Source organism: Rhinoraja longicauda, chromosome 9, assembly GCF_053455715.1.
Source record: "Rhinoraja longicauda isolate Sanriku21f chromosome 9, sRhiLon1.1, whole genome shotgun sequence".
NCBI lineage: Eukaryota > Metazoa > Chordata > Chondrichthyes > Rajiformes > Arhynchobatidae > Rhinoraja > Rhinoraja longicauda.
In genome coordinates this window covers 46,869,855-46,882,307 of record NC_135961.1, presented here as the reverse complement: position 1 = coordinate 46,882,307, position 12,453 = coordinate 46,869,855, and the positions used below count along the sequence as shown (strand labels likewise).

The 12,453-nt window shown below is 42.7% G+C and overlaps 1 protein-coding gene across 2 annotated transcripts in view; it reads left to right on the top strand.

Annotated features, from left to right (window-relative positions):
- The window catches only part of fam120b (family with sequence similarity 120 member B), a 304,787-nt gene that overhangs the window by 207,566 nt on the left and 84,768 nt on the right, over positions 1–12,453 (top strand). The window contains exon 1 of one of the 2 annotated variants that reach the window (XM_078405399.1): positions 2,157–2,235. The exons of the other annotated variant lie outside the window; for it this stretch is intronic. The gene's annotated coding sequence lies outside the window, so the exon portion shown is untranslated. Of the gene's footprint in view, positions 1–2,156; positions 2,236–12,453 lie in introns of those variants that run through there. 2 annotated transcript variants of the gene reach the window in all.

The following is a 12,453-nucleotide window of genomic DNA, read 5'->3' as shown; positions in this document are numbered from 1 at the left end:
AATGGTAGGGGCCGAAGTTTGATATATCCGATGAAAGTTAGAGCATTTATGGATTTTGACTCTGAATGTGTGTGTTTCTGGAAAGCTGTGTCAGAGAGGAGAGAAAAGTTGGTGGGTGTGTGTCGTTCGCGTGGCTGTCATTACGGCAGTTGTTATTGTTGGGCTCAAGGCGACTCATTGTGCTCTCAGCTGTATGGTAATGCCGGCAAGCACCTGCTCCCTACAATAGAGCAGCTCCCCTTGGCGCACGCTGCCTTCGCTCTGGTCCTGCGCTCAATCCGGCCAACAAACAAACACATCCACACCAACTGACCAACCGTCACACACACAGTCTATGTACAAAAATGCACAACTACACCAAAAGTTCATAAAACCCAACTCACGCAAAGGTTTATTTCTTTGTATTAAAAAAAAATCCATCGCAACTCAAATCTAAAGGGAAAAATCTTTTATTTTAGTAGACCGTGCTCACTACTATCACTGTAAGCAAAGATTTATGAACAGCTGTGGAAGCGGATCTTTACACTTCACTGAAAAAAAACTTATCGGTCAAGTTTGTGTAAGCTGTTTTCTTTGTTATGTTTCAGTCGCGGTTTTATTTACCACGGCTCCTCGCTATATATTAAGAAAAACACCCGCGGAGAGTTCACATGAAAGTGCCTTTTATTGTTATAGTTTTAAAAGGCATCCTTGTGTTGCACGGTTTCCTGCCGCATTAATGGCTCATCTGGCCGGATTACTTTTACATGAGGCGTGCAATGACTCGGAGAAACTCAATTTATCTAGAGCCAATCGCAGAAACATTGACTTTGGAAAGAGAGAGACTGCTGATGCCGCTGCTGTAATGTGTACTGTTGTGAAAGGAAGCAACAAGTGATTCAAAAGATTTTGTTTTTCTAAACAATGTCCTCCAAAGAGATTTTTTAAAAAATACACAGGCGCAAGATAATGGCTTGCAAGGTTAATGCATTGCAAAAACTTAATGCATCGCAATTTTATTAATATTCAAGTGTAAATAGGTTCCACGCGCAAGGGTTTAAAGCGACAAAAAATGTGCCTTTCTCAACCGCCCAGCATGCGTTTGTTGAATTGACGGGGTACAGATTTCTCGATTGCAGCGGCAAACCGTGACTGAAAGGCATACTAAAACATGGCAATCCTTGCCAGTGCAGTTATTCTTTTCGGACTTAATTTATGCCACGCGATTCTGTTTTCGTGAAATCAGGCAGAAAGCTCTCTTTTCTCTCTCTCTCTCTCCTCCTCCTCCTCCTGGATAGCTAAGCCTGGGTTTGAGAAGGGGAGGGAGATGGGGGAATGAGACAGAGAGACTGTTTAACTTAAGTGGTTCTGCTGGAGCCTGTTGTAGTTTAACTCCTGTCCACCAGTAACTAAGGGAACAAAGAGAGGGCAGCGCTGGGGATTCGAGGTCCAACTATTCAGCTTTTTTTTCTTCCCAGTTTAATTTTCATTATCAAGACAAGAGGAACCCTTGGGGGATTCGATCTCAAGGGGTACGACACGCCTCAGACGCGGTCAGCAGATAGCCAGCCATCTGCTCCTAACAAATGGCGTTATTCCACTGAAAGTGGCATGTCTCTGTATGACTTTACTTGCAAATGCGATCCTCCGATCAATGCTGCACAAAAGCATGCTCAAAATAACCTGTAGCGGTATGACAAATGACATATGTCTTAGATAGTCCATTACTAAGGGATTTACTCTCTGTCTCCCCATTGATAAATCAGAATAAATCTATAAACCCCAAAGTGCACATATTGGTTACATCACGTGGTTTTACTAGAAATGTAACTCAAATAATTAATTTATTGGAGAAATCGTGGTAATACCCCCGCAATGAACCTTTTGATGTGATACATTTGACAATTGGTTAACTTGTTTATTTAATAACCCACAATTAAATCTGATTTCAACGATTCCGTCCTTGCAATAAATAAGATGTAATCTGCCTTGAGCAGGTGCTGTGGTGTGCGTCTGTGTGTAAAACTGTAACAGAACTGAATGCATTCGTTTTATCAAGAAGGCGAGGTAGAAAAAATTCACGGGCATGTCCATTAATACATCAAAAACAGCCACACTTCCTAAGAGGCCAGGTACAATATCCATCACTGGAATACCAGTTCTCAACCAGCTCTGTGTGTTAAAGTAGAAGATGGTTACAAGTGACCGATTTATCTCTTGGTTGAATCAAGGATTCCATACGGTCATAACATTAAGGTATGAAATGCAGCTGAACCTGTTAAAATGTAGTGTGAAATTGGGAGATCAGTAATTTAATGTTATATTTCTGAGGAAATATCTTATAAAAGAGAACTGAGCGTAAATCGCAAATGTGATGGTGGGATTAGAATCGGAAGTTTAATATCATATTGAAGTGAATCAGAAATTTTAATAAAGAGAGGATGTCCTGGCATTGGCACTAATGGAATTCATTACAAGTGAGGCGGTTGTATTGTGTCTTACGCTGTCCTGAAAAACATTACGTACGTGTTGTTATGGTTTTGCGCGAGTTATTTGTAAACAACTTGAAATGGAGGTGCACCTGCGGGTAAGTTAGATCGGGAAATAATTCTTAAAATGACCATCTCCACCCCCATTCATTTTTTTAAGTTTGAGGAATTGAGCAGAAAGTCTCCGAGCTGGTGCCTGGCATGTGCTGATTAGAATATGAATGCGCCAGTCGCGTGGCTCATCCAGTTCTGGGGAAAGCAGATGAGAGATACAAAGCTCCCTTGTCTACCTTTTCAAACACTGCCATCCATCGAAAATCATCTGCTGCGGCGAGTCCCAGGACTCATTTTCATAACAAAACTGGTATGTTTACCTGTGATCTTAGAACCGAGGGGGCATTCCTTTTTGTCCCCAGATCAGATTACCAGACCAGCTGCTCAGTACGTGTCTTTATACACCAGACTGCCCAATCTCAGAGTGCTCCAGATCCCCCCCCCTCTCTCTCTCTCTCTCTCTCTCTCTCTCTCACACACACACACACACACACACACACACTCTCTCTCTCTCTCTCTCTCTGTCTCTCTCTCTGTCTCTCTCTCTGTCTCTCTCTCTGTCTCTCTCTCTCTCTCTGTCTCTCTCTCTCTGTCTCTCTCTCTCTGTCTCTCTCTCTCTCTGTCTCTCCCTTCCTTTCCCGCTCATTGTTGCTGTGCTTAAGGGACAGATTATGCGAGAAAATGGGGAAGTGGTGGGGAAGACAAGTTTTTGTGCGCTGTCCCATACAATGCAATAAAAGAAATCTTTCCCACCCTGGAAGATTATTTGCTGATTTTTCTTGTGGAGCTGAGGACGGTCGCGTGCCAATGTCTGCTCCGAACATCTGCCGGCTCTGGGGCTAATTATCGACCTGATTGAAAGAGCCCCTTCGGCTTATGACAGAGGATTGCACACAACTTCAGGCTATGGATTCTACAATGACCACAGTGCAGCTCCCAGCTAACAGATTGGTAACCACAGAGAAGGCTACCGCATTTGAGAAGTGTGCATGTTATACCTGATTTATTCTCATATATAAGAATAACGAGGGCCCTTTCCCTGCTCTGATTGCTAAATATGGCCATTCGTTGATTGTGGGGGGGGGTTGTGATAAAATACAGCGCTTCTTTACGAATAAAAAAACAAGCGTTTCATTATTCCTTTTTCAGGGCGCCCTAAACACCTAAAATGCAGCAATGAAATGCCGTTGTTTTAACGAATAGTCACGGCTGAGATGTCGTGAAATTCAAATTTACTGCTATTTTGATGCGATTTCGCAGATCGGCGCTTAAGCAGCCACGCGGGAGACATTCTGTAATGTTCTCAAAATCCTCGATTTATACATTTTAATTTTAATTTTAGCGTGTCGCTCAACACCCAGGCTAACATTAGGCGAAGCTCTCGTGGGGGTGGTGGGGGGGGGGGGGTGAAACCAAGATCGATATATCAATACACTTAATTCAACATTTCCTCTGCCAAACCATTGCCTGGTTGTGTTATTGAAAGCCGCCCACTAATTATGCAATGTTTAGTTTCACTAAAGGGAAAGTAGTTTGTTTAATCCCTAAATCTGGCTGCGTTGAGGTTTGCATGTATAATGCGCCAGGTTGCAGGTGTTTGTGTAATTGTTGCGCGTGTTTAATGTTTTGTGGTGACTTTTTTCATCGCACTAATCAACCTTCTCGAAAAGTGCTTGGACCACGCAAAATAGTCTCTCTGGCACTTGCAAGTCACAATTATACAACAACCAAAATATTGGCAACCCCGACACGTTTTTAATATCCACGGTGAATTCCGATAGTTTACAAAATCTTTGCACCGTTGACTTAACATTGCTGTGCAATGCGATCTGATTTATTACACTACGTATTGAGCAGTGGGCTCTGAATGGGACGGACCGGGGTCGGAGAGACTCTATCGCTTTCTATAAGCATCTGCCTCGAGTTGAACAGATGTCGGCACCTGCGGTGACAGGCTGCATATGTTCCATCCCATTCACTATTCTCTCATACATCACCACAATAGCGAGGCTTTGTGCACCCAATTCCACAATATATTAATCTCTCAGATAGCTACACTCCCCAGAGTTCTGCACTGTTTAATTTTATACCAGCAATAACATCTGACTAATCCCTAAATCTGCTCTTAAAAGGTCCTTTAACCCAACCTGTAAAGTTATTTAATTTCCACTTGTTACCCTTTACAGAGCTAACCTTCTGAGAGGTAATTCGGTTGTTCTTCTCTTTACATTCTCTTTAGGGGATAGTATTGGCTAGTTCCGCCTAATTAAAAATATGTTGTAAATGAAATAAGTGAGGTACGGGAGAGATGGAAGTACCACACAGGCTGTGCCAGTCCATGCCACGCGGCCCTATGTTTCCCCGGAACAGATATAAGCGGCATCAGCCAGATCTCCCGGTGGCAAGATAGAGAGGTTCGATAGAGAACGGCTCTTCACTTTGTATACTACAGAAGAGGGAGAGAGAGCTATATTTGCAGATTGAGAAATTCCATGCAGATGATATACGCGTGGGGAAATACCAACACAGATGTATGTACATGCACACCAACAGATGCCTATGAAACAGATATGCTGTACACACACACAAACACGTGTCCTTGCTCATGTGCAAACTCTAACGCAGCCACGCACGAACCACATTCGTATGCATCTCTCCGGCAGACCCTCGGGGCTGAGGATGATTGGTTCTGTGGGGACTGGGGTGGCTGGGACATAATACACACGAAGTCACACATGTAAAACATTGATATCGTCTGATGTGCACACGCACGAGCAAGATCACACGTGTAAATATATGCACACAATTTATCACCCAGGGAGTTGTGAATTTGTGGAATTTTCTGCCACAGAAGGCAGTGGAGGCCAATTCACTGGATGAATTTAAAAGAGAGTTAGATAGAGCTCTAGGCGGCAGCGGGATCAAGGGAGATGGGGAGAAGGCAGGCACGGGGTACTGATTGTGGATGATCAGCCATGATCACAATGAATGGCGGTGCTGGCTCGAAAGGCCAAATGGCCTCCTCCTGCATCTATTTTCTATGTTTCCACATATAAGCATCAGCAAAATTAGATTACATAGACATTTAAACAGGCACGCACGTATAAACCCTGTTGGGAGCATTTTATTTGTTAAGAAATTATCCTGTCATTTTACCTAAACCAACGAGTACCCATCAGTGTAATAACTGTGAGGGAACATTACAGATTATATCGGAGAGGTTTTATTTGGTTTTTTTTAATTTTCCCAATTTATTCTCTCTAATCACTTGCCCTGACCTTTGGTGCGGTGTTTTTGTATCAGAGCATCCCCACACACGCACACACTGCGTCTATTTTAGCGGTTGCATGCAGACATTCGATTCTGCTTCAAGGAAATGCTACCATCCAGTGTCAGTAATCAACAGAAGGCGCTACTGGTGTAAAGAGGGGAAAGGCGAAAGCAGAAAAATAGCAAAACAAATACTCGGACTGAGGTTTCGGTGTACCCTGTTTGCGTTCATGGAGGTAAATAATGATTGTTGTGCTGTCGTGTTCCCCTTTACATGTTCTCTGGGTCCCGTCGCAGCACTGCCACCTGTTTGAGTACTTTCGAATTAATTTGAGATACATCTAAGATATTGGTTCTTTCAAAGCCGGATATGTTTCTGAGTAACTCTTCTTTTATAGGTAGGTCATATGATATCAACGCCAATGTAGTATTTTAAAAGCGTTATTACTACTGACGTTGCCGGTTACAATTTTCTTTGATTAAAGGAATGGCCTTTAATCAATTTCACTTTTAGGTATGGAAGACTTGTGGGGTAGAGGAGAAGGTGAACGTTTCATCGGGGGTAGCTCCTCAGGGACAATTCAGAAGAAAAACTGATTTGAATGCAGCTTCTATGGTTGATTAAGTTCAGAAATGAGAATTGTCGAATTATTTGAAACACCAAGTGTGTCTGCTACCAATACATGGCACATTCACCTAGCGACAATGGTCAGAAATGGGAAGGGAAAGATCCATTCATTCCCCTGGCTATTGAAAATTAAGGGACGATCTGATGAAGGTGTTTTAATATGTCATAAGGATTCAATGAGGTATGAGAAATATCAAACACAGAGCAAGGCCTTCCTTCCCAATCTGCCCACTTAGTTATTTTACACAACAATCCATTCAGACGCATTCCACTGCTCTATTCTCCTAACCCAACAATTTGTCTTTTCCTCATGTAATTATCTAAATTCCCCTTTGAAAGCTACAGTTGAAATTGCTGTCATTATCTTTTCAAGGAGTGCATTTCTGATCATAAAAGTAATGAAAAGCTTCTTCCTCCTATCATCCCTGGTTTCTTTAGCCAATCACTATGATTCTCTATCTTCTGGTTCCTGACTCTGCTGATAATGTAAATGAGTTCTATTAATTCTTCATTAAATCCTCCTTAAATATTTCATGTATTGATCATGAAAATTGTTACTTTAAGTGGAGGTTGGAATGACAATGGATGTGCCGTTGAGGTCTGGTAAGCTGACATCTACTGTTCTGAGGTCAGGCACCAGCTATCGGATACTTCCTCATACCTACCCTATGACCATGACCCTACAGACAAACACCAGGCCATCATCTATATACTAAAACTCTCGTTTGTTTGATTGTTTGTTCCTGAACTACAGTAAAAACGGTACATAATAGGGCGACAATTTTAGGCCCACTTTACTCACCGTCGTCCCTTTGGTGCAAATGGAAGAAGTTTCGTTGAAATCGGTGTTATATTTTTAAAGTTATTCACATTTTAAAGTTTAAATCTATCTCCTAGGGAGGGGGGAGGGAGGGAGGGAGGGGGTGGAGGGAGGGAGGGAGGAGGGGAGGAGGGAAGATAAGGGGGGTTAAGGGAGGAAGGGGGGTTGAGGGGGATGGAGTGGGGGGAGGGGAAGGGGGGGAAGGGAGGGGGAAGGAGAGGGAAGGAGGAGGGAGAGGAGGGAGAGGAGGAGGGGGGAGGGGGAGGGGGGAGGGGGGAGGGGGGAGGAGAGGGTGCTGCACCAATGCAGGAGAGGTTTGGGCCCAACGGGTCCAGTTGGTCTAGTCTCATTTAATCTTCCCAAAATTCACAATGTACAAGGAGCAGTCTGCTCCTGCCCCACAGAACTAATCTCTAAATGCTTTGACACCATTTTATCACCCCTTGTACATTTCCTTCGGACCTACATCTGAGACACCTCACTCACCCTTCAACTCCTCAAAATCTGTCAATTCCTAGGCACCCCATTGCTTCATCTTTTCCATGGACGTCCCGTGTACAGGAAGGACTCAAGTCCCTGCAGTTCTTCCTTGAATTGAGACATAATCAGTTTCTCTCAACTAACACTTTTCTTTGCCTGGCAGTACTTGTATTCACCCTGAAGAACTACTCTTTGTACTCCTCTCATTTATTTTGTTAAAGGTGTTGTCATGGGCATTCTCATGGGCCACAACTCTGCCTGCCTGTTTGTTGGTTATATCAAATAGTCCTTGTTCCAAACATACACTGGCACCATCTCCCAACTCTCTATCCACTACATGGAGGTGTCACCTGCACCTGTGTAGAATCTGTTGATTTCCTTAACTTCACCACTAACTTCCACCATGCTCTCAAATTCACCTGGACTACCTCTGACATCTCGCTCCCCATTCCTTGATCTCTCTGTCTCCATCACAGGGGACAGACTATCGACTAATCTCTCAGACAAATCCACCAACTTCCACACTAATCTGGACTACATCTCCTTCCACCATGCCTCTTGCAAAGAAGCCATTCCCCACAGGCAAATTCTCCGTCTCCATCTGAGATATCCTTTTTGTTTAGTAAACATGGTTTGTCCCCTGCTATCCCTCATCTGCATCTCTTCTGTGTCCCACAGTTCTGCTCCTGCTCCCCTTCTGCCCCGAAGGAACAAGGATAGAGTCTCCTTGGTCCTCACCTTTTAACCCACCAGTATCCGCTTCCGACACATCATTCTCCGATATTCTCATGGAGAATTATGAATTTTCACCATCTTCAAAGTGATCCCACCACCAGTCATATCTTCCCATCTGCACCCCTTTCTGCTTTTCAAAGAGAACATTTCCTCTGCAACTCATTGGTTCACTTCATCACTTCCCACCCAAATCACCCCCTCCCGGCACTTTCCCCTGCAACTGCAGGAGATATAAAACCTGTCCCTATAACTCTGCCCTCACATCCATCAGGGATTCACATCAATCCTTTTAGGTGAGACAGAGGTTCACATTCATTTCCTGCAATTTCATCTATCTGCATTCAGTGCTCCAGATGTGGTCTCTTTTACAGTGCCAAGATCAAGCATAGACTAGGCAACTGATTAGCTCAACACTTGCGCTCGTTCTGCCAAGACCTGTTGAATCTCCTGGTTGCTAACCATTTTAATTCCCCTTCCCATTCCCGTACTGATCTTTCTGTCCTGGACTTCCTCCATTGCTAATGAGGCCATGTGCAAACTGGGGAAACATTACATCATATTCCACTTGGGTAGCTTACGATCCAATGGTATGAACATTGGATTCTCTCATTTTAGGTAAGTAACCTACAAAATCCCTCCTTTTTCCCCACCTCTTTTTTACCCCTATCAACCAGGATGTGTATCCATTTCTCCCTTTCTGCATCCTCACCCCCTCCCCTTCCACTGATATTCCTTCCTCTTTTGCGCCTCTTCTATCCTTATATCCTTAAATCACACTTTTTGTCCTTTCATCTCTGACCTTTGTTCAACCATCTGCCAATCAAAAATCCCTGTCACCATTCACTTGTCAAACATTGTCCCACCCCCACCTCTCTTCCAGCTTGACCCGACTCAAAACGTCACCCATCTATGTTCTCCAGATGCTACCTGACCCACTGAGTTACTCCAGCACTTTGTGTGTTTTTAGCTTAAAGTTGGAGCTTGATAATTCAGGACTGAAATTTGCAAACACGTTACCCACAGGATTGTGGACTTTATCACTTTGTTCATTTTTAATTCAACCGGGAGAGCTCTTTTAGCCAACCAGATTAAAAACAATGTTCAATAAAGCACAGTAATTGTGTTCATAGGCACCTGATCATGTTGGCTCATACTGTTGTCTTGCTCAAAAATACATTTGCAGGAACTATTTTTAAGAATATGTTGGGATGGATTTTAAACAGAGATTGTTTGCAATAGAAACTGTGCTTTTCAGCAGAGTTATGTTTGCTCACTTCCCCCATTTCCTCCCAGTAGGCTGATCCTAACCATCTGAAAAAGGTTTTATTATCTTTCCCGACTTCTGAACAATTTCAATGTTACTGAGTTATTTGGACTTTGGCATAGAAATCACATTATGACACAATAGTACATCAACCAAATCATGACATTAATTCTAGTTCAGTTTTTGTAAATTAGCAATTTTAGCGGGGGGGATATTCAAGACTGGTCCAGATTTAAGATTTCTACAAGTGAATATCTATTACTTTTAATTTATGGATAAACTGACAAACTATTTAGAAATTATTTTTTCTCCTGAATAAACAGGTCAGCGGTCAACTTTGTGCTTTGCTTTTCTCAGATACTATTCCTCATTACTCTCCCATCACAACGATTTGTGATTTGACCTATAGTGCAGCCTCGTTGTCTGTTTAATTGTGCCCTCCATAATTTAGCCAGCGACCGAACATTCATCCCAGGAGCACATAATGACTGGGTGCTGTTTTTCTTTTGGGAGAGTTTGGCACAAATTAGTGTTTTAAGGTTGGCTGAATTGATACGGATTAACACTACTTTTATTCCACCAGGTGTTATATTTTAGTTCAATGATCAAATATTTGGTTGAATTGGAATTGTAGGTACAATGTCCATTGATGAGCCTCCCTGGAGGCTCCTCAAGGTTGATGTCTGTTTAATTATTTGAACTTTTTTCCCCCATGATTCACCACTAACATGAGGAGATAAGAATTAGGAGCAGGGGTAGGCCATCTGGTCCTTCAAGCCTGATCTACTATTCATCAAGATTACAGCTGGTCATCTACTTCAGCAACATTTTCTACTTCAGCAACATTTTCTCATATCGCTTGATTTTCTTGGTATGCCAAAATAATCGATCTTTGTTTTGCATGAACCTCCACAGTCTGGGATTACTCCAAAGATTCACCATGTTCTGAATAAAATAAAATGTTCTTATCTCAGTCGTAAATGTCTTCCTTTGATTCAGAGGGTATGATCCCTGGTTCTAGACCCCACAACCAGGGGAATATCATCTCCCCATGAAGCTTTGTAAACAAAATGTATATTTCAATGGAATCACCTCTCACTCTGCCTGACTAGGGAATACAGATCTCATATTTTCGTTCATTCTTTATGTGGCAAACCCACCACTCCAGCAACAAGTCCACTCAATCATTGATGCATTCCAACTATGGCAGGTATATTTATTTTCAGTAAGGAGTACAAAACTGTGTACAATATTCCCGTGGTGGTCTAACCAAGGCTCTTTACAACTGCAGTGAGACATCTTTATTCTTGTACTGAAATACCCTAGTTATAAATGCCAACATACCATTTGCCTTCCGAATGGCTTGCTACAGTTGCATAATAAATTTCAATTACATGTGTGCAAGTACGTCTTGATCCCTTTGAACATCAATTTCTCATTTATACTTTTTTTGTTTCATACTCCTAGATTTTTTCACATTACCTTCCATGTACCACGTTCTCACCCATTCACTTTGATAATCTCTTTTCCCTTAAAACCCATTACATTCTCCTCTTTGGTCATATTACTACCAAGTTTTGTATCATCCGCCAACCATGACATTTGTTCTGCTTAGCCAAATCATTGATATAGATAGTTAAAATCTGTGAAAATCAAGCATCCTTCACTTGTCATAGCCTGCCAGTAGAGTTACAGATACAACACGGAAACAAACCATTCGGCCTACCAAGTCCACACCGACCATCAAGCATATGGCCTTCCACTAGATCACAGGAACACAAGAAAATAGAATAGACACAAAATGCTGGAGTAACTCAGCGGGACAGGCAGCATCTCTGGATAGAGTGATGCAGTGTGGAAACAGGCCCTTCAGCCTAACTTGCCCACACCGGCCAACGTGTCCCAGCTACACTAGTCCCACCTGCCAGCATTTGATCCATATCCCTCCAAACCTGTCCTGCACATGTACCTGTCTAACTGCTTCTTCAGAAGGAAAGGCTGACATTTTGGGTCAAGACCCTTCTTCAGATGCTGCCTGTACCACTGAGTTACCCCAGCATTTTGTGTCTATCGTCGTTGCAAACCAGCATCTGCAGTTTCTTCCTACACAAGAAAATAAGGACGGATTAGTCCACTTCGCCACTTAAGCCTTTCCTGCCATTTAACATGATCATGGCTGATCTACACTGGCCTCAACTTGTCTTCTGTGCTAATTACCCTTAACTCTCAATTCCTTGTTATTTTAAATATTTATCTATACCGTAAACATATCTAATGATTTGGCCACGATCCACTGGGGCAGAGAATTATGGGGATTCACTACCCTCTGAGAGAAGACATTTCTGCGCACCTCAGTATAAACTGATTAGCCCCTTATTTTGCAGCTAAATTGCATTTGTTTGTGACTCCTTCCCTGGTGGTAACATGTCAACATCTACCCTGCCAGGCCCAACTGCAGAGCTCAGAGACACAGCGATCTGCTGATGTCAGGCAGAACCGAGCCAGCAGCTGAAGATTCACGTGTTTGTCTGCATGGGGTCTGGGTTTCAAGATTAGATGACAGGCTAGAAGTTGTGAAGCACCTGGGACTTATGTCCTTCTGCTGATCTTATGTCTGGCTTGATTGTAGTCAGGTATAGTATGGTTTAACGGGATAGCATGTAAACAAAGCTTTTCACTGTATCTTGTGACACAAGACAATAATAAACCAATACAAATGCCAATTCCAAAATAT